This window comes from Bos indicus x Bos taurus, chromosome 12, assembly GCF_003369695.1.
Source record: "Bos indicus x Bos taurus breed Angus x Brahman F1 hybrid chromosome 12, Bos_hybrid_MaternalHap_v2.0, whole genome shotgun sequence".
Classification (NCBI taxonomy): Eukaryota; Metazoa; Chordata; class Mammalia; order Artiodactyla; family Bovidae; genus Bos; species Bos indicus x Bos taurus.
The window spans coordinates 7,843,213-7,865,151 of NC_040087.1; the positions used below are offsets into that span (position 1 = coordinate 7,843,213).

Here is a 21,939-nt window from a genome sequence, read left to right on the forward strand (position 1 = left end):
TATAACCTTTAGAAACAAATATGTGATTTTCATATCTGAAGATTTTTTCTATTATTTCTTTAATCTTTTTTTCTCCCAATATTTCCCATTCAGTCTTCTAGAGCTTCTGAATAGGTTTCAATCTATAAATCAGATTACTTACATTTTCCATATTTATCTTTCTGTTTAGCTTTGAAACATATTTCCTCAAATATAATTTTAGCTTTTTTATTTTTGATTATATATTTTAATATATATAGATAGATGTTTATTATAGGCATACATATATGTGTGAATATTTCAATATTTTTATGTACACACATATGATATTGTGTATATAAATTTTTCAACAGTAAAAACAACTTAGATACCCATAACTTGACTAGTGGATAAATTATGTCTCATGTCCATACATTCCATAAAGATATATCATCATACATCAACTTTAAGAAATTAATCTTGAGTGACAAAATGCAAAATGAGACATATATAAATATTAAAAAGATGAATTATCCAGGAACAGTAAAAAATACTGTATATAGATATAAATAAATTTTATATATTTATAATAGTACCTCTTGGAGAAGGAAATGGTATCCCACTCCAGTGTTCTTGCCTGGAAAATCCCATGAATAGAGGAGCCTGGTGGGCTAGAATTCACGGTGTTGCAAAGGGTGGGACATGATTGAGTGACTAACATACACACGCATATACATGTGTGTGCCACAAAATATATGTGTATATTACAATTACGGTTTTCCAATGTAATGAAAAAGAATGGAAGAAAACAGAATAATTTGTGAAGGAAAAAATGTCATGAAATTTTTAAAAAACTATGTATTTTCATAGTTCAATGTTGAAAATTTTCTGTGGTTCAAATAACAAAATGCACCTAACTAATACATCATGGTCAACAAAAGAGTCCTAAATGCAGTACTTGGATGCAATCTCAAAAATGACAGAATGATCTCTGTTCGTTTCCAAGGCAAAACCATTCAATTACAGTGATCCAAGCCTATGCCCCAACCAGTAATGCTGAAGAAGCTGAAGTTGAATGGTTCTATGAAGACCTACAAGAACTTTTAGAACTAACACACACAAAATAGATGTCCTTTACATTATAATGGACTGGAATGCAAAAGTACGAAGTCAAGAAACACCTGGAGTAACAGGCAAATTTGGCCTTGTAGTACAGAATGAAGCACGGCCAAGTCTAATAGAGTTTTGCCAAGAGAACACACTGGTCATAGCAAACACCCTCTTCCAAAAACACAAGAGAAGATGCTATACATGGACATCACCAGATGGTCAACACAGAAATCAGAATGATTATATTCTTTGCAGCCAAAGATGGAGAAGCTCTATATAGTCAACAAAAACAAGATTGGGAGCTGACTGTGGCTCAGACCATGAACTCCTTATTGCCAAATTCAGACTTAAATTGAAGAAAATGTGGAAAATCACTGGACCATTCAGGTATGACCTAAATCAAATCCTTTATGATTATACAATGGAAGTGAGAAATAGATTTAAGGGGCTAGATCTGATAGACAGAGTGCCTAATGAACTATGGACAGAGGTTCTTGACATTGTACAGGAGACAGGGATCAAGACCATCCCCATGCAAAAGAAAGGCAAAAAAGGAAAATAGCTGTCTGAGGAGGCCTTACAAATATCTGTGAAAAGAAGAGAAGTGAAAAGCAAAGGAGAAAAGGAAAGATATAAGCATCTGAATGCAGAGCTCCAAAGAATAGTAAGGAGAGATAAGAAAGCCATCCAACAGTGATCATGCAAAGAAAGAGAGGAAACAACAGAATGGGAAAGTCTAGAGATGTCTTCAAGAAAATTAGAGATACCAAGGGAACATTTCATGCAAAGATGGTCTCAATAAAGGACAGAAATGGTATGGACCTAACAGAAGCAGAAGATATTAAGAAGAGGTGGCAAGAATACACGGAAGAACTGTACAAAAAAGATCTTCATGACCCAGATAATCACGACGGTGTGATCACTCACCTAGAGCCAGACATCCTGGAATGTAAAGTCAAGTGGGCCTTAGAAAGCATCACTATGAACTAAGCTACTGGAGGTGATGGAATTCCATTTAAGCTATTTCAAATCCTCAAACATGATGCTGTGAAAGTGCTGCACTCAATATGCCAGCAAATTTGGAAAACTCAGCAGTGGCCACAGGACTGGAAAAGGTCTGTTTTCATTCCAATCCAAAAGAAAGACAATGCCAAAGAATGCACAAACTACCGCACAATTGCACTCATCTCACACGCTAGTAAAGTAATGCTCAAAATTCTCCAAGCCAGGCTTCAGCAATATGTGAACCGTGAACTTCCAGACGTTCAAGCTGGTTTTAGAAAAGGCAGAGGAACCAGAGATCAAATTGCCAAGATCCGCTGGGTCATGGAAAAAGCAAGAGAGTTCCAGAAAAACATCTATTTCTGCTTTATTGACTATGCCGAAGCCTTTGACTGTGTGGATCACAATAAACTGTGGAAAATTCTGAAAGAGATGGGAATACCAGACCACCTGACCTGCCTCTTGAGAAACCTCTATGCAGGTCAGGAAGCAACTGTGAGAACTGGACATGGAACAACAGACTGGTTCCAAATAGGAAAAGGAGTACATCAAGGCTGTATATTGTCACCCTGCTTATTTAACTTTTATGCAGAGTACATCATGAGAAACGCTGGGCTGTAGGAAGCACAAGCTGGAGTCAAGCTTGCTGGGAGAAATATCAGTAACCTCAGATATGCAGATAACACCACCCTTCTGACAGATAGTGAAGAGGAACTGAAGAGCCTCTTGATGAAAATGAAGGGGGGAGAGTGAAAAAGTTGGCTTAAAGCTCAACATTCAGAAAACTAAGATCATGGCATCTGGTCCCATCACTTCATGGGAAATAGATGGGGAAACAGTGGAAACAGTGTCAGACTTTATTTTTGGGGGCTCCAAAATCACTGCAGATTGTGACTGCAGGCATGAAATTAAAAGACGCTTACTCCTTGGAAGGAAAGTTATAACCAACCTAGATAGCATATTGAAAAACAAAGGTATTGCTTTCCCAACAAAGGTCTGTCTAGTCAAGGCTATGGTTTTTCCAGTGGTCATGTATGGATGTGAGAGTTGGACTGTGAAGAAATCTGAGCAACGAAAAATTGATGCTTTTGAACTGTGGTGTTGGAGAAGACTCTTGAGAATCCCTTGGAATGCAAGGAGATCCAACCAGTCCATCCTAAAGGAGATCAGTCCTGAGTGTTCTTTGGAAGGACTGATACTGAAGCTGAAACTCCAGTACTTTGGCCACCTCATGTGAAGAGTTGACTCATTGGAAAAGACTCTGATGCTGGAGGGATTTGGGGCAGGAGGAGAAGGGGATGACAGAGGATGAGATGGCTGGATGGCATCACTGACTTGATGCACATGAGTTTGAGTAAACTCCGGGAGTTGGTGATGGACAGGGAGGCCTGGCGTGCTGCGATTCGTGGGGTCGCAAAGAGTCAGACACGACTGAGTGACTGAACTGATACTGAATACATATTAATTTGTATCCATTAAATTTGTCATCGTTGTTACAGAGCAAGGACTTGAGCTGTCTGACCTGGATAGACGCCATTTTGTGGTACTGGATTTTTGTAGAAACAGCTCTATTCAGAAGGTGACCATCAAGGAGACAAGAGGCAGGTTTTAAATAAAAAATTCAAATTATTCCTAGTAGTAACTGAACAGAATGCTATCATTCCATTTGGTGGATTTTCTGAAGTTCTAAAGGGGAATTATTTTGAGGAAAAACAAACAAACAAACACATGCCAGTGTTTGCTTCAGTAGCATATACACAAAAACTGTAATGATGTAAAGAAGCTTAGCAAAGTACCTGTGCAAGAATAACATGTTATTTTGTTAAGTGGTGTCTATTTGTTATTGTTTATTCACTCCAGAGTTTTTGTTAAAGTAATTAAAAATTTTAGCGATAGATAGTGATGGTTGTTGCACAATATAATGAATGGAATTTGTACCACAAAATTTATTAAATTTTGTTAAGATAGCTAAGTATATATATATGCAAAATTGTTAAAATAGCTAAGTACATATATATGCAAAATAAGCTTACAAAAAATACATTCAGTTTGTAGAGATTTCATTGTATTGCATCATTGTTCCCCATTTTCTTTAACTTTGTAAAAAAAATGAAAAATAATTAGAACAAGATATAACATATTATTATTTGATTTTTTCTTGTTTTAAAGTTGAGCAAGTATAATAGATTAATATATGGACTATACTGAAAAATAAATAAACCATCTGTAATAAAAGCCATGGTAGGACTTTTTTTTTTTTTTTTAATCTCACAGGGTCATTTCTAAGAATGCATTTCTTGTTTGTAGAAAAACTGTCTTCCAGTTTTATATGCTGGTACATTCAAAATTTATTTCTGAGTGTCTTGCCTTTTTTGCTAGAACTGTCTCCTCCCCAATTTCAATCTTCTTTTGCTAAAAAACCAAAATCTTTTAATTCTGTATTTACAAGAAGTGATGTTTGACACGTTATGAAAGTGAAAGTTGCTCAGTCATGTCCAACTCTTTGCAACCCCATGTTCTATATAGTCCATGGAATTCTCCAGGCCAGAATACTGGAATGGGTAGCCTTTCCCTTCTTCAGATCTTCCCAATCCAGGGACTGAACTCAGGTCTCCTGCATTGCAGGCAGATTTTTTTTTTTTTTTAACCATCTGAGCCACCAGGGAAGTCCAAGAATGCTGGAGTGGGTAGCCTATCCCTTCTCCAGTGGATCTTCTTGACCCAGAAATTGAACTGGGGTCTTTTGCATTGCAGGAAGATTCTTTACTAACTGAGCTATCAGGGAATCCCAGATATGTTATACCATAATTTAGTTTATATTTGTCTCACAAATAATGATACAATTCTGCTGCTGCTGCTGCTAGGTCGCTTCAGTTGTGTCCAACTCTGTGTGACCCCATAGACGGCAGCCAACCAGGCTCTCCCGTCCCCAGGATTCTCCAGGCAAGAACACTGCAGTGGGTTGCCATTTCCTTCTCCAATGCATGAAAGTGAAAAGTGAAAGTCAAGTGGCTCAGTCGTGTCCGACTCTTTGCGACCCCACGGGCTGCAGCCTATCAGGCTCCTCCGTCCATGGAATTTTCCAGGCAAGAGTACTGGAGTGGGGTGTCATTGCCTTCTCTGGGATATAATTCTAGAACTCTTCTAAGGCCAAATATATGTTTATTAAACACACAGGGTCATCTTTTGTTTTGGACTGCTTCATAGCATATCACCAACACTGTCAGAAGATAACAGATTTAGTGTGATAAACTGTTCTTTTACTAGACATGAAAATTTAAATATCGTTTATTTTAGATTTTACCTAGACTGCTACCAGTTTTCTAATATTGTCATGTCAGAATGTAGTTATGGCAGCAATGCAGCATTTAGAATAAGAAGAACTAGATTTTTGTTCACACTTTTTGTTCTTTATTTAGATCTTTCTTATTTAACTTTTTAAGTGCATTGTAGATTTTTCTGATGATAGCATGTGCTTGGCCTATCTACTTCTGTTAGCTTAAGAAATAACTGAAAAACAAAAAAAAAATCTTTGAAATGATTCTGTGCACTAGGGGAAATCATTATATTACTTGTGGAGTTTGGTAGCACAGTAATTGTATAAAATTTTTTGAAATGAAACAATTTACTGAAACCCCATGAACAAATTCACTGAAATAAAATGGAATTCATTACAAGAAACTGCAGAGTCACTCTTTTTTACTATACTACCTTTCATTTGCCTCTTGTCATTTTCATTTTCTAGTCTTATCCCTAAAGAAAAACAGAGATTTCAATTCATCTACTGATAACAAGGGCTCGTTGTATCTAGCGAAATGTATTACTTGCTTTGATTTTTGCATAGTTCCTTTCAACTGTGCTAGTTGTTGTCCTCTTAGCATATCCATTTTTCCTCTGGAGTCAGGATCACTCTGATCCGTACTTTGATTTCATATTCATTTCCTTGCTGTCCCTTGCACGCTATATAATGACATGGATGTCTATCATGTTGAAGAAAGAAGATATTTTTTGTGTACTTTAAAATAAGTTAATTTAGAGTTTTGCTGATGTACATGTAAAAATAATATATTATATTATGGAGTGTAAAATTAGTTTTGGTTAAATAGAAATTTTAAGTGATATTGAATTGTATAAAGTTAATAACTAGTGAAAGGAAAAAGTCAGAGAAAAGAAAAGAAAAAAAAAAGGTACCAGAGTTAAGAGATTTAAATCTGTGTTTTTTCTTGTTGGTCATTTCCCTCAGTGGTTATAAAAACATCCCAATAGATTTCATATGTACTATTTATTCATTGTGCACATGCTTCAAATTGTTTATGTCTATAAAAAGTTAATTATATACATATCCTTATATCTGTTTAAGGTATGCATCAATAATTTATCCTGATATAATTTTAGGAAATCTAAGATATTGGCTTGCCTTATTACCCTTATTGAGCAAGGTAATTTAATAGTTGCGTTATTGTTCAAGTTGACATGTTCTCTTACAATGTACTTTTTCATAAGCTAGACACAATAGGGGGCAGCAGAGGAAGACATAGTTAATATGACTCAATGGAGATGAATTTGAGCAAACTCAGGGAGAGAGTGGAGGACAGAGAAGCCCCATGTAATCTATGGAGTTTCAAAGAGTCAGAGATGACTTACCAACTGAACCACAACTGAACACTTACTTTGTGCTGAGCATAAACTATCATATTTGGATTTCTGGGAGAGTTTCAAAGATCTCCCTGTGATCAAGGGGATTTTACAATTTCACACAATCCTATTAACACTTGGAATTATAAAGTACTCTACTTCGACAGTAATTGAGGTATAAAATGATATCCCAGGTTTGCTTTAAACACTATTTCAAAATGCCAATGATTTTGAGCACTTTTTCATATGCTTAGTGACTCCTTTGGTTTCTTTTTCTGTAAAGGGCCTATATACACTGTTTATTCACTTTCTATTATAGTTTTGGTGTCTTTTTTTTTTTTGCATCAGTGAAGGTTTTTTTTTTTTAATTTTATTTTATTTTTAAATTTACATAATTGTATTAGTTTTGCCAAATATCAAAATGATTTCACCACAGGTATACATGTGTTCCCCATCCTGAACCCTCCTCCCTCCTCCCCCCCATACCATCCCTCTGGGTCATCCCAGTGCTCTAGCCCCAAGCATCCAGTATCGTGCATCAAACCTGGATTGGCAACTCGTTTCTTACATGATATTTTACATGTTTCAATGCCATTCTCCCAAATCTTTCCACCCTCTCCCTCTCCCACAGAGTCCATAAGACTGTTCTATATATCAGTGTCTCTTTTGCTGTCTCATACACCGGGTTATTGTTACCATCTTTCTAAATTCCATATATATGCGTTAGTGTACTGTATTTATGTTTTTCCTTCTGGCTTACTTCACTCTGTATAATAGGCTCCAGTTTCATCCACCTCATTAGAACTGATTCAAATGTATTCTTTTTAATGGCTGAATAATACTCCATTGTGTATATGTACCACTGCTTTCTTATCCATTCATCTGCTGATGGACATCTAGGTTGCTTCCATGTCCTGGCTATTATAAACAGTGCTGCGATGAACATTGGGGTACATGTGTCTCTTTCCCTTCTGGTTTCCGCAGTGTGTATGCCCAGCAGTGGGATTGCTGGATCATAAGGCAGTTCTATTTCCAGTTTTTTAAGGAATCTCCACACTGTTCTCCATAGTGGCGGTACTAGTTTGCATTCCCACCAACAGTGTAAGAGGGTTCCCTTTTCTCCACACCCTCTCCAGCATTTATTATTTGTAGATTTTTGGATAGCAGCCATTCTGACTGGCGTGAAATGGTACCTCATAGTGGTTTTGATTTGCATTTCTCTGATAATGAGTGATGTTGAGCATCTTTTCATGTGTTTGTTAGCCATCTGTATGTCTTCTTTGGAGAAATGTCTATTTAGTTCTTTGGCCCATTTTTTGATTGGGTCATTTATTTTTCTGGAGTTGAGCTGTAGGAGTTGCTTGTATATTTTTGAGATTAGTTGTTTGTCAGTTGCTTCATTTGCTATTATTTTCTCCCATTCTGAAGGCTGTCTTTTCACCTTGCTAATAGTTTCCTTTGATGTGCAGAAGCTTTTAAGGTTAATTAGGTCCCATTTGTTTATTTTTGCTTTTATTTCCAATATTCTGGGAGGTGGGTCATAGAGGATCCTGCTGTGATGTATGTCTGAGAGTGTTTTGCCTATGTTCTCCTCTAGGAGTTTTATAGTTTCTGGTCTTACGTTTAGATCTTTAATCCATTTTGAGTTTATTTTTGTGTATGGTGTTAGAAAGTGCTCTAGTTTCATTCTTTTACAAGTGGTTGACCAGTTTTCCCAGCACCACTTGTTAAAGAGATTGTCTTTAATCCATTGTATATTCTTGCCTCCTTTGTCAAAGATAAGGTGTCCATATGTGCGTGGACTTATCTCTGGGCTTTCTATTTTGTTCCATTGATCTATATTTCTGTCTTTGTGCCAGTACCATACTGTCTTGATAACTGTGGCTTTGTAGTAGAGCCTGAAGTCAAGTAGGTTGATTCCTCCAGTTCCATTCTTCTTTCTCAAGATCACTTTGGCTATTCGAGGTTTTTTGTATTTCCATACAAATTGTGAAATTATTTGTTCTAGCTCTGTGAAGAATACTGTTCGTAGCTTTATAGGGATTGCACTGAATCTATAAACTGCTTTGGGTAGTATACTCATTTTCACTATATTGATTCTTCCAATCCATGAACATGGTATATTTCTCCATCTATTAGTGTCCTCTTTGATTTCTTTCACCGGTGTTTTATAGTTTTCTATATATAGGTCTTTAGTTTCTTTAGGTAGATATATTCCTAAGTATTTTATTCTTTCTGTTGCAATGGTGAATGGAATTGTTTCCTTAATTTCTCTTTCTGTTTTCTCATTATTAGTGTATAGGAATGCAAGGGATTTCTGTGTGTTGATTTTATATCCTGCAACTTTACTATAGTCATTGATTAGTTCTAGTAATTTTCTGGTGGAGTCTTTAGGGTTTTCTATGTAGAGGATCATGTCATCTGCAAATAGTGAGAGTTTTACTTCTTCTTTTCCAATTTGGATTCCTTTTATTTCTTTTTCTGCTCTGATTGCTGTGGCCAAAACTTCCAAAACTATGTTGAATAGTAATGGTGAAAGTGGGCACCCTTGTCTTGTTCCTGACTTTAGAGGAAGTGCTTTCAATTTTTCACCATTGTGGATAATGTTTGCTGTGGGTTTGTCATATATAGCTTTTATTATGTTGAGGTATGTTCCTTCTATCCCTGCTTTCTGGAGAGTTTTTATCATAAATGGATGTTGAATTTTGTCAAAGGCTTTCTCTGCATCTATTGAGATAATCATATGGTTTTTGTTTTTCAATTTGTTAATGTGGTGTATTACATTGATTGATTTGCGGATATTGAAGAATCCTTGCATCCCTTGGATAAAGCCCACTTGGTCATGGTGTATGATCTTTTTAATGTGTTGTTGGATTCTGATTGCTAGAATTTTGTTAAGGATTTTTGCATCTATGTTCATCATTGATATTGGCCTGTAGTTTTCTTTTTTTGTGGGATCTTTGTCAGGTTTTGGTATTAGGGTGATGGTGGCCTCATAGAATGCATTTGGAAGTTTACCTTCCTCTGCAATTTTCTGGAAGAGTTTGAGCAGGATAGGTGTTAGTTCTTCTCTAAATTTTTGGTAGAATTTGGCTGTGAAGCCGTCTGGACCTGGGCTTTTGTTTGCTGGAAGATTTTTGATTACAGTTTCAATATCCGTGCTTGTGATGGGTCTGTTAAGATTTTCTATTTCTTCCTGGTCCAGTTTTGGAAAGTTGTACTTTTCTACGAATTTGTCCATTTCTTCCACGTTGTCCATTTTATTGGCATATAATTGTTGATAGTAGTCTCTTATGGTCCTTTTTATTTCTGTGTTGTCTGTTGTGATCTCTCCAGTTTCATTTCTAATTTTATTGATTTGATTTTTCTCCCTTTGTTTCTTGATGAGTCTGGCTAATGGTTTGTCAATTTTATTTATCCCTTGAAAGAACCAGCTTTTGGTTTTGTTGATTTTTGCTATGGTCTCTTTTGTTTCTTTTGCATTTATTTCTGCTCTAATTTTTAAGATTTCTTTCCTTCTACTAACCCTGGGGTTCTTCATTTCTTCCTTTTCTAGTTGCTTTAGGTGTAGAGTTAGGTTATTTATTTGACTTTTTTCTTGTTTCTTGAGGTGTGCCTGTATTGCTATGAACTTTCCCCTTAGGACTGCTTTTACCGTGTCCCACAGGTTTTGGGTTGTTGTGTTTTCATTTTCATTCGTTTCTATGCAAATTTTTATTTCTTTTTTGATTTCTTCTGTGATTTGTTAGTTATTCAGCAGCGTGTTGTTCAGCCTCCATATGTTGGAATTTTTAATAGTTTTTCTCCTGTAAAGTAAGCGTCTTTTAATTTCATGGCTGCAGTTGCCATCTTCAGTCATTTTGGAGCCCCCAAAAATTAAGTCTGACACTATTTCCACTGTTTCCCCATCTATTTCCCATGAAGTAATGGGACCGGATGCCATGATCTTCATTTTCTGAATGTTGAGCTTTAAGCCAACTTTTTCACACTCCTCTTTCACTTTCATCAAGAGGCTTTTTAGTTCCTCTTCACTTTCTGCCAAAAGGAAAGACTTTAAAACAAAGGCTGTGAAAAGAGACAACGAAGGTCACTACATAATGATCAAAGGATCAATCCAAGAAGAAGATATAACAATTATAAATATATATGCACCCAACACGGGAGCACCGCAGTATGTAAGACAAATGCTAACAAGTATGAAAGGAGAAATTAAAAATAACACAATAATAGTGGGAGACTTTAATACCCCACTCACACCTATGGATAGATCAACTAAACAGAAAATTAACAAGGAAACACAAACTTTAAACGATACAACAGACCAGTTAGACCTAATTGATATCTATAGGACATTTCATCCCAAAACAATGAATTTCACTTTTTTCTCAAGCGCACATGGAACCTTCTCCAGGATAGATCACATCCTGGGCCATAAAGCTAGCCTTGGTAAGTTTTGGTGTCTTTATTGTTAATTTGAAGAATTTTTTGTATATTCTAGGTAAATTTTTTTCTGTTAGACATATTCAATTCTGTTCAGTTCTGTTGCCTATGTTTTAAATTTATGTAAATTTTATGGAATTCTAATTTCAATAATTTTTGTTTTTGAGAAACTTGAAAATTGTTAATAAATATATAGAGAAGTTTAAGAATACACAAAGAGCCCAGTAGATATTTTAAAAAGAAGCTAATGTAAGACATGCTATAGTATACTATAGCATGTCATATGTTTTAAGATTTAGCATGTTTGACAACACACTAATAAACCAATTGAAAGAATAGAAAGCTGAAAACCGACTATTTATAGATAGCCTTCTCATATACATTGAAGTGTTGCCATAAATCATTTAAGAAAGAGAATTTCAGTAGATTGCATCAGGAAACCTAGCTCTTTATGTAGAGAAAAAGAAACTTAATCAAATGTGTCACACAAGGATGGAACCTAGATTGACTGAATATTTAATTTTGAAGGCTAAACCACAAAGTTAATAAAGAAAATTAAGAAAAACTTTAGTGTCTTAGAGGCAGAAAAGAAACTTCTTGCATAAAACTTTTACAGAACAAATGACAAGGCAAAACAATAAGTTTAGTTACATCGAAATTAAAAATTTCTTTTTATAAAGGACATTATTGTCATTTTCAAATTTATTCACTACTAATAAAGAATAAAGACTATATATATTTTAAAATGATACAGTAATAACAAAAATATAGTGTCTATAAATAAATATGTGCAAGAAATTTACATAAGGTTGGACTCAACATTTTAAAGATTTTTTTTCTTTTCGACTTATCTCTAGATTCATGTCGATGAAATTCATGATCAACAAACCTTTTCCAGTGAACTTACACCCAAGAATGTGTATATTATTAAGATTTTTACATGAAGGTAGAGTTTTCAAGATAGCATATGTATTTGGACAGAGATAGCAAAAGTAAATAATTCTATATAGAGAGGGTATCTCCTCTCGGCTGCCCCCCCAACCTCTGACGTGGGGTAGCTCCTCTCAGCCGTTCCTGCGCCATCACAGTCTGGCACTCTCGGCCGCTGTCCCTGACCTCGGACGTGGGGTAACTCCACTTGGCTGCCGCCCTTTGGGCATGGGGTCCTCCCAGCTTCTGCCCCTGACCTCGGACGTGGGGTAGCTCCTCTCGCCGCACTTAGCACGCCCGTCGCAGCTGCCTGCAAGGTTAGGGGCGACGGCCGGGAGGAGATACCCCACGCCCTTAAGCCCGAGGCCAGGGGTGGCGGGCGGGAGGACCTAACCCACACCCCCACGCCTGAGGCCAGGGGCTGCGGCCAGGAGGACCAACCCCATGCCGAGGCTGTGCGGGCACAGGAGGGCCTAGAGGAGCTATGCCACGTTGAAGGTCAGGAAGGGCGGCGATGAGGAGATAACCTCTCGTCCAAGATAAGGAGCATTGGCTGCACTTTACTGGAGCAGCCGTGAAGAGATACCCCACGCCCAAGGTAAGAGAAACCCAAGTAACATGGTAGGTGTTGCAAGAGGGCATCAGAGGGCAGACACACTGAAACCATACTCACTGAAAACTAGTCAATCTAATCACACTAGGACCACAGCCTTGTCTAACTCAATGAAACTAAGCCATGTCTGTGGGGCAACCCAAGATGGGCGGGTCATGGTGGAGAGATCTGACAGAATGTGGTTGCCTGGAGAAGGGAATGGCAAACCACTTCAGCATTCTTGCCTTGAGAACCCCATGAACAGTATGAAAATGCAAAATGATAGGATACTAAAAGAGAAACTCCCCAGGGCAGTAGGTGACCAATATGCTACTGGAGATCAGTGGAGAAATAACTCCAGAAAGAATGAAGGGATGGAGCCAAAGCAAAAAGAATACCCAGCTGTGGATGTGAGGTCCGATGCTGTAAAGAGCAATATTGCATAGGAACCTGGAATGTCAGGTCGATGAATCAAGGCAAATTGGAAGTGGTCAAACAAGAGATGGCAAGAGTGAACGTCGACATTCTAGGAACCAGCGAACTGAAATGGACTGGAATAGATGAATTTAACTCAGATGACCACTGTATCTACTAATGTGGGCAGAAATGGAGTAGCCATCATGGTCAACAAAAGAGTCCGAAATGCAGTACTGGGATGCAATCTCAAAAACGACAGAATGATCTCTGTTCGTTTCCAAGGCAAACCATTCAATATAACAGTATTACAAGTCTTTGCCCCAACCAGTAACGCTGAAGAAGCTGAAGTTAAACGGTTCTATGAAGACCTACAAGACCTTTTAGAACTAACACCCAAAAAAGATGTCCTTTTCATTATAGGGGACTGGAATGCAAAAGTAGGAAGTCAAGAAACACCTGAAGTAACAGGCAAATTTGGCCCTGGAATATGCAATGAAGCAGGGCAAAGACTAATGAAGTTTTGCCAAGAAAGTGCACTGGTCATAAAAAACACCCTCTTCCAACAACACAAGAGAAGACTCTACACATGGACATCACCAGATGGTCAACACTGACACCGGATTGATTATATTCTTTGCAGCCAAAGATGGAGAAGCTCTATACAGTCAGCAAAAACAAGACCAGGACCTGACTGTGGCTCAGACCATGAACTCCTTATTGCCAAATTCAGACTTAACATGAAGAAAGCAGAGAAAACCACTAGACCATTCAGGTAAGTGAGAAATAGATTTAAGGGCCTAGATCTTATAGATAGCCTGATGAGCTATGGAATGCGGTTTGTGACATTTTACAGGAGACAGGAATCAAGACCATCCCCATGGAAAAGAAATGCAAAAGAGCAAAATGGCTGTCTGGGGAGGCCTTAAAAATAGCCGTGAAAAGAAGAGAAGTGACAAGCAAAGGAGAAAAGGAAAGATATAAACATCTGAATGCAGAGTTACAAAGAATAGCAAGAAGAGATAAGAAAGCCTTCCTCAGCAATCAGTGCAAAGAAATAGAGGAAAACAACAGAATGGGAAAGACTAGAGATCTCTTCAAGAAAATGAGAGGTACCAAGGGAATAATTTCATGCAAAGCTGAGCTCGATAAAGGACAGAAATGGTATGGACCTAACAGAAGCAGAAGATATTAGGAAGAGGTGGCAAGAATACACAGAAGAACTGTACAAAAAAAGATCTTCACGGCCCAGATAATCACAATGGTGTGATCACTGACCTAGAGCCAGACATCCTGGAATGTGAAGTCAGGTGGGCCTTAGAAAGCATCACTATGAACAAAGCTAGTGGAGGTGATAGAATTCCAGTTGAGCTATTCCAAATCCTGAAAGATGATGCTGTGAAAGTTCTGCACTCAATATGCCAGCAAATTTGGGAAACTCAGCAGTGGCCACAGGACTGGAAAAGGCCAGTTTTCATTCCAATCCCAAAGAAAGGCAATGCCAAAGAATGCTCAAACTACCACACGTTTGCACTCATCTCACATACTAGTAAAGTAATGCTCAAAATTCTCCAAGCCAGGCTTCAGCAATATGTGAACCGTGAACTTCCTGATATTCAAGCTGGTTTTAGAAAAGGCAGAGGAAAAAAAAAAAAGAAAAGGCAGAGGAACCAGAGATCAAATTGCCAAGATCCGCTGGGTCATGGAAAAAGCAAGAGAGTTCCAGAAAAACATCTATTTCTGCTTTATTGACTCTGCTAAAGCCTTTGACTGTGTGGATCACAATAAACTGTGGAAAATTCTGAAAGAGATGGGAGTACTAGACCACCTGATCTACCTCTTGAGAAATTTGTATGCAGGTCTGGAAGCAACAGTTAGAACTGGACATGGAACAACAGACTGGTCCAAATAGGAAACGGAGTATGTCAAGGCTGTATATTGTCACCTTGCTTATTTAACTTATATGCAGAGTACATCATGAGAAACGCTGGACTGGAAGAAACACAAGCTGGAATCATGAGTGCCAGGAGAAATATCAATAACCTCAGATATGCAGATGACATCACCCTTATGGCAGAAAGTGAAGAGGAACTAAAAAGCCTCTTGATGAAGGTGAAAGTGGAGAGTGAAAAAGTTGGCTTAAAGCTCAACATTCAGAAAACGAAGATCATGGCATCTGGTCCCATCACTTCATGGTAAATAGATGAGGAAATAGTGGAAACAGTGTCAGACTTTATTTTTCTGGGCTCCAAAATCACTGCAGATGGTGACTGCAGCCATGAAATTAAAAGACGCTTGCTCCTTGGAAGGAAAGTTATGACCAACCTAGATAGCATATTCAAAAGCAGAGAAATTACTTTGCCACAAATGTTCGTCTAGTCAAGGCTATGGTTTTTCCTGTGGTCATGTATGGATGTGAGAGTTGGACTGTGAAGACGGCTGAGCGCCAAAGAATTGATGCTTTTGAGCTGTGGTGTTGGAGAAGACTCTTGAGAGTCCCTTGGACTGCAAGGAGATCCAACCAGTCCATTCTAAAGGAGATCAGCCCTGGGATTTCTTTGGAAGGAATGATGCTTTAGCTGAAACTCTAGTACTTTATCCACCTCATGCAAAGAGTTGACTCATTGGAAAAGACTCTGATGCTGGAAGGGATTGGGAGCAAGAGGAGAAGGGGACAACAGAGGATGAGATGGCTGGATGGCATCATTGACTCAATGCACATGAGTCTCTGTGAACTTCGGGAGTTGGTGATGGACAGGGAAGCCTGGTGTGCTGCTATTCATGGGGTTGCAAAAAGTCAGACACAACTGAGCGACTGATCTGATCTGATTGAGAGAGGAGAAGGCAATGGCATCCCACTTCAGTACTCTTGCCTGGAAAGTCCCATGAACGGAGGAGCCTGGAAGGCTGCAGTCCATGGGGTCGCTGAGGGTTGGATACGACTGAGGGACTTCACTTTCACGTTTCACTTTCATGCATTGGAGAAGGAAATGGCAACCCATTCCAGTTTTCTTGCCTGGAGAATCCCAAGGACGGGGGAGCCTGGTGGGCTGCCGTCTATGGGGTTTTACAGAGTTGGACACAACTGAATTGACTTAGCAGCTATAGAGAGAAGGTCCTAGAAACTATTCCCCACACATACAGAAACTTAATAAGAGTTCTGGAGTGACCAGAACTGGAATAGGGAAAATTGTTATAATTTCAAAAATACATGGTACTTTAATAGTATATATCAATTTATGAAACCAGTTTCTTTAATATTGGCATATTGAGCCAGAATTCAGTAGCCAATGGATACATGCTGTGGTTCCTCAGGACTATATACTTATTAAATTGCTATATGTATAAATCACTGTGGACGGTGACTGCAGCCATGAAATTAATGATGCTTGCCCGTTGCAAGAAAAGTTGTGACAAATGTAGACTATATGAAAATGCAGAGACAGCACTTTGCCAGGAAATGTCAGTATAGTCAAAGTTATGTTTTTTTTCTGTAGTCATATTATAGATGTGAGAGTTGGACCATTAAGAAAGCTAAACATTGAAGAATTGATGCTTTTGACTTGTAGTGTTAGAGAAGACTCTTCAGAGCCCCTTGGACTGCAAGGAGATCAAATTTGTCAATCCTTAAGGAAATCAGCTCTGAATATTCATTGGAAAGATTGATGTTGAAGCTGAAGCTCCAATACTTTGGCCATCTGATGCGAAGAGCTGACTCACTAGAAAAGACCCTGATGCTGGGAAAGATTGAGGGCAGGAGGAGAAGGGGACGACAGAGGATGAGATGGTTGGATGGCCTCATAGACTCAATAGACATGAGTCTGAGCAAGCTACGGGAGTTGGTGAAGGACAGAGAAGCCTGGTGTGCAACAACCCATTGGGTCGCAAAGAGTTGGACACACTGAGTGACGGAACACAAACTGATAGTACAAAATTTGTTTAAGTCTTCAAGTAACCTCAGAGAATTGAAGTAGAGCTGATGAACTCTTGTGTTGTATATATCTTCATTTAGACAAGAAACAAAATATTATCCACCATATTTAATGTGGCTCACATGTTTCAAAAGGACATGCTAATTTCCAGGCCATTCTTTTCTCTGTACCTATTGTCAATAAGATTTTCTTTGGAAAATAATACTTATGTCATTAGACAAGTGACCCTTGTGTAAATTATAAGCTTGGTATTTTAAGACCTCACAGTCTACTTCCTTATCAGGATACCAAATTTGGGACACCTTATGAGTATACATTAATATGCAATTATAATGCCATTCCTAGTTCTAAGCAACAAAGAAAAATCAAAATCACTGCATCCTTGAGTGAGGATGCATTCTAGTTGGTGAAGTGATAATCAAGCTAAGTGTCAACAGTTATCTGTAGAATTAATTCTGCCAAAAGAAAATCACTTAAATAATTTCTATTGCACAGTATCTGTGGGTCACAAATTCAGTTGCAGCTACTCAGGATGCTTCTGACTCAAAATCTTTCATAAGGCAGATAACAACTTCTCATTCCCAGCCACAGTCAGAAAATGCACTAGCAAGGTCTTTCACAGACTATTGGCTGTTGGCTGGAGGCATCTTTCCTTGCCATATAAACCTGACCACTGGGTGATTCACAAAATAGCAGCTTGCTTTCCTCTGAAAGGAAGAGGTGGAAGCTACCATTTTTGGGGAAATAATGTTCAAAGCTGCATTCCATTCGTTCTTATATTTTCTTTGTTAGGAATGAGTCATTAAAACCTGCCTACATGGAAAGGAGAGATTACACCAGGTAAAGAATACCAGGATGCGAGGCATCTTTGGGGGCCACTTTAGAAGCTGCTTTCTGTAGTAGGTAAATTAATAGTGATAAGGACTAAGAAGAAAAGTAATGCAGAGAAGGAGATAATAAGTTTCCAGGGGAAACGCTGAAATTTTAGACAGGATGAAAAGACAGCACTGGCAATGAAATTTGACACAAATAAAGGGGGATGACACATGTGAGGATGTGAGCCAAGACCATTCGAGACTAAGAAAAATGGCAAATAAAGAGATCTTGATATGTAACAAATCAGTAATGAGAAAATTAAAATTAGCACATACTGATAAAGTTATAATTGGCTCTCTCACTCATCAGGCTAGGATAACAGACAAGGCCAGCTCAAAGTTAACATGAAACAGTATGTCTCCAAGGATAGCTGCAGCTGTAAAGTGTCATAACAACTACCTTCTTTAGTGACTACTGATTTCTTAATTATTGAGAAATGCTGTCCCCTGGAAATCATGCCATCAGAAACACTGTGGTTTGAAAGTATAGAAGAGTGAAGCATGCCACTCCTGCCTGGGTATCTACATCATTTACTACAGAGTCCAGCCTCAATTTTCAATCCAGGTCCTGAGATGCAGATAATACTATTCTGGACAATTTTGTTGTTTCCATGAAAACAGGATCTTGCATCTACTTTCCAATCTAGACTTCACATTTGCCCTGTTACACAAAGTCCATTTCTCTTTTCAGCTTATCGAACCCAGCTTCAGTTAGGTTTCACCTACTTGCCACTTTTCCCAAATTCTATAACTTTCTTCCTTCCTTTGTGGAAACATTCCACAGTTCCCCCAGTGTATAGTTGTTTTCACTGAAATAGATCCATAAGAGTGACTTTGTGGAACTACAAGTGTGTCCCCATGGATTGTAGACTGATTGTGCTAGAAAGGCGAGGCATATTGAGAGAACTAAGAATCAGTAGCAAAGGAAGACAGAGAAATACATTTTCCCTCCTTCAGGGTAATAAAGCATCTATTCAAATGAGGGATACTACTATATTGCTGGTGCTGCAATAGTTAGTATCATTCATCTCTTTGGAGACATCTGAACAAACTAATTGAAGAACATGGCTAGAGATATTTTGGATGGATAATAGATTTTCAACCTTGGATGCATGATAGAATTGGAGTTAATATGCTCTGTGTTTTCTGGAGAAAAGTTCTACTCTGCCTTCTTTGGGAACCATCATAATTACATATGAAGCTGTAGTTTGTGTTTTGAAAGCAGCCAAGATGGATTTTTGGGGTTTTTTGCTCCCAAAGGCAATAGCTGAATGCTAGATGATCAAAATTTTTAACTAGCAGGTAAAAGCATCCAATACTCAGTGTGGATGTGGCCATGGATATTTACTGTGAGTAGTATTTCTAATAGCTTGTCTGTGTTCTGCTTTCCTGATTACTGACTGTGAGCACATGGGCTATCCCACCCAACTCCTACTGGGACCCAGCAACTGTTTTGGGTAAGGATGTCTGTAGAGAAAATTAAAACTGACCCTCAGGAACTCTGTTTCAATGTTTAACCTTTTTGGAGGGTGAAATGGGGCAGAGCATGTTAGCCAAGTCCATTGGTCAGCATAGTTTGCTCACATAACCAAGCAAAACTTTATCAATAATATGTTTCACAATAATTATGATTCCATTTGTTTGACTTCTGTGTCTATCTCTAAATTGATTTTGAATTTATGTGGGATGCACATTATGGATGAACATTATAAAGTTTCAATCGTCTGCTCCAGCCACCATCCTAATTTCCTGTTCTTCATCTTATCCAAAAAAATTGGACAATACTATCTACACTCACTATCTACACGTTCTCATTTATTTAGCAAGTAATTCCAAGGTGACTTTCATTACCAAAGCTCTACTGAGTCTCTTTTCAGGTTTACAATGATCTCCATGTTGCTAAATATCCTTGTCCAATTCAGCATTTGGAAAGTTTGGCCATTCTCTCTTTCATGATATATCCCTTTTCTTAGCTTGCATATACCTCATCAACAGTTTCTTTTATTGATATTTCACCCTTTACTCCACCTGTAAAATCTAACATCTGAGAACCTCAGGGAGGGTTGCTTCTCAATCCATGTCTTATTCTCTCCTCCCTACAGAGAACCTCATCTATTCTTAAGATCTTGATCATAAACGTAGTTAATACACACACAACACACACACTCACACCATGGTTCTCAAGATATTTTGTTCAGGCATGGTATATTTCATAAGCTCTTTCAGACCCCAAATCAGTGAAGCATCTACCTGTCACCTTTATCTAAATAACTAACAAGCTCCCCAGAGCTTCTTGGTGGCTCAGTGGTAAATAATTGGTCTGCACTGTAGGAGACTTGGATTTGATCCTTGAGTTGGGAAGATCCTCTGGCATAGGAAATGGCAACCTACTCTAGTATTCTTGGTTCGGAAATTCCATGGACAGAGGATCCTGGTAGCTAGACTCCATCGAGTGCACAAGATTCGGACATGACTTGGTGACTAAACAACAAAACAAGTACCTCAGGTTAATGATTTCAAACTTTACTACCCTCATGCCCTCCAAAGCTGCTCATAACTAGTTTTCCCATTCATAATAAACAGTGTGCCAGTCCACTCATACCTTCCATTTCAAACCAAGAATCATCCTTAGTAGCTGGCCTAATGTCCCACTACCCTCAGTTCAATTCAGTCAGTTCAGCTCAGTCGTGTCCAACTCTTTGCGACCCCATGAACTGCAGCACACCAGGCCTCCCTGTCCATCACCAACTCCTGGAGTTCACTCAAAGTCATGTGCATCGAGTCAGTGATGCCATCCAGCCATCTCATCCTCTGTCGTCCCCTTCTCCTCCTGCCCCAAGTCCCTCTCAGCATCAGGGTCTTTTCCAGTGAGCCAACTCTTTGCATGAGGTGGCCAAAGTATTGGAGTTTCAGCCTGAACATCAGTCCTTCCTCCCAGTGAACACCCAGGATTGGTCTCCTTTAGGAGGGATTGGTTGGATCTCCTTGCAGTTGCAAGACTCTTCTCCAACACCACAGTTCAAAAACATCAGTTCTTCAGCAATCAGCTTTCTTCACAGTCCAACTCTTACATCCATACATGACCACTGGAAAACCACAGCCTTGACTAGACGGACCTTTGTTGGCACTAGCCTAGGCACATTTAATTCTTGTGCATAGATTCTATAAATTCACTACAAACTGTAATTATCTATATCTTGAATACAATGCATCTATTGTATTGAATACAAAACATCTATCAGTCTCTTTTTGATGGTTCTTATTTCCCTCCAAATAATTACATTTTAAGTACTTATTTTTTTCTGATTTAATATGGTCATATTCTTATTTATATGATAATTCTTTAAGTCCATCCCTTTTTACCTATAACCCATTTTATATATATATATATATATATATATTTTTTTTTTAGGAAAGGAAAATAAGCCTCACCATTCTCTTTTCAAAATTATTCCGTAACATCCCATTATGAATGAACACTTTTGATTATTTTAGCATTGGACTTAAAAAGCATGTAAGAGGGCACAGCTTTTATTTCATCCACTACTCAATCTCTATCAGTAACTGGACTGCTCACTGCTGTCATAAATAAGCTGTGCCATTTCTAGTGCTGTATTTTAGAACCTCTGATCTCCTATCTCAATGAGGAGAAATCTATACCAAATACTTCAAGGTCTGTGTCAAATGATAACTCTTCAGTAAAGTCTCCTTTTACTTTGGTCTTTCATGATCTCTTTGTGGATATCTTTTGAAAGACATGTAATTTATAAATAGATGAGTAGTTAGCTCCCTTTTCTAGTTGTTTTAGACCCACAGTTTAAGACTTATTAACCGTATCCTCAGATTCTAGCACACAGTGCCTAGTCCAAGGGGAATAGTTTAGAAATAGTGATTGAATCATATTGAGATAGTACTAGTTATCAACTAATAAGTCATTTATAAAGTTGGATAGTTTAGCTGGGAGATTTTTCTACTCATTAAATGTCATTATCAACTCTTTTCTCTTTTTTGCTTTGAATATTTGTGCCCCCAAATACTACTCTTATAAAAT

General features: G+C 38.1%; 1 non-coding gene across 1 annotated transcript; it reads left to right on the forward strand.

Annotated features, from left to right (window-relative positions):
• Positions 1 to 3,808: 3,808 nt before the first annotated feature.
• Positions 3,809 to 3,911, forward strand: LOC113902625. The gene has a single exon (XR_003513887.1). It is a non-coding gene; the product is annotated as a U6 spliceosomal RNA (small nuclear RNA).
• Positions 3,912 to 21,939: the final 18,028 nt, after the last annotated feature.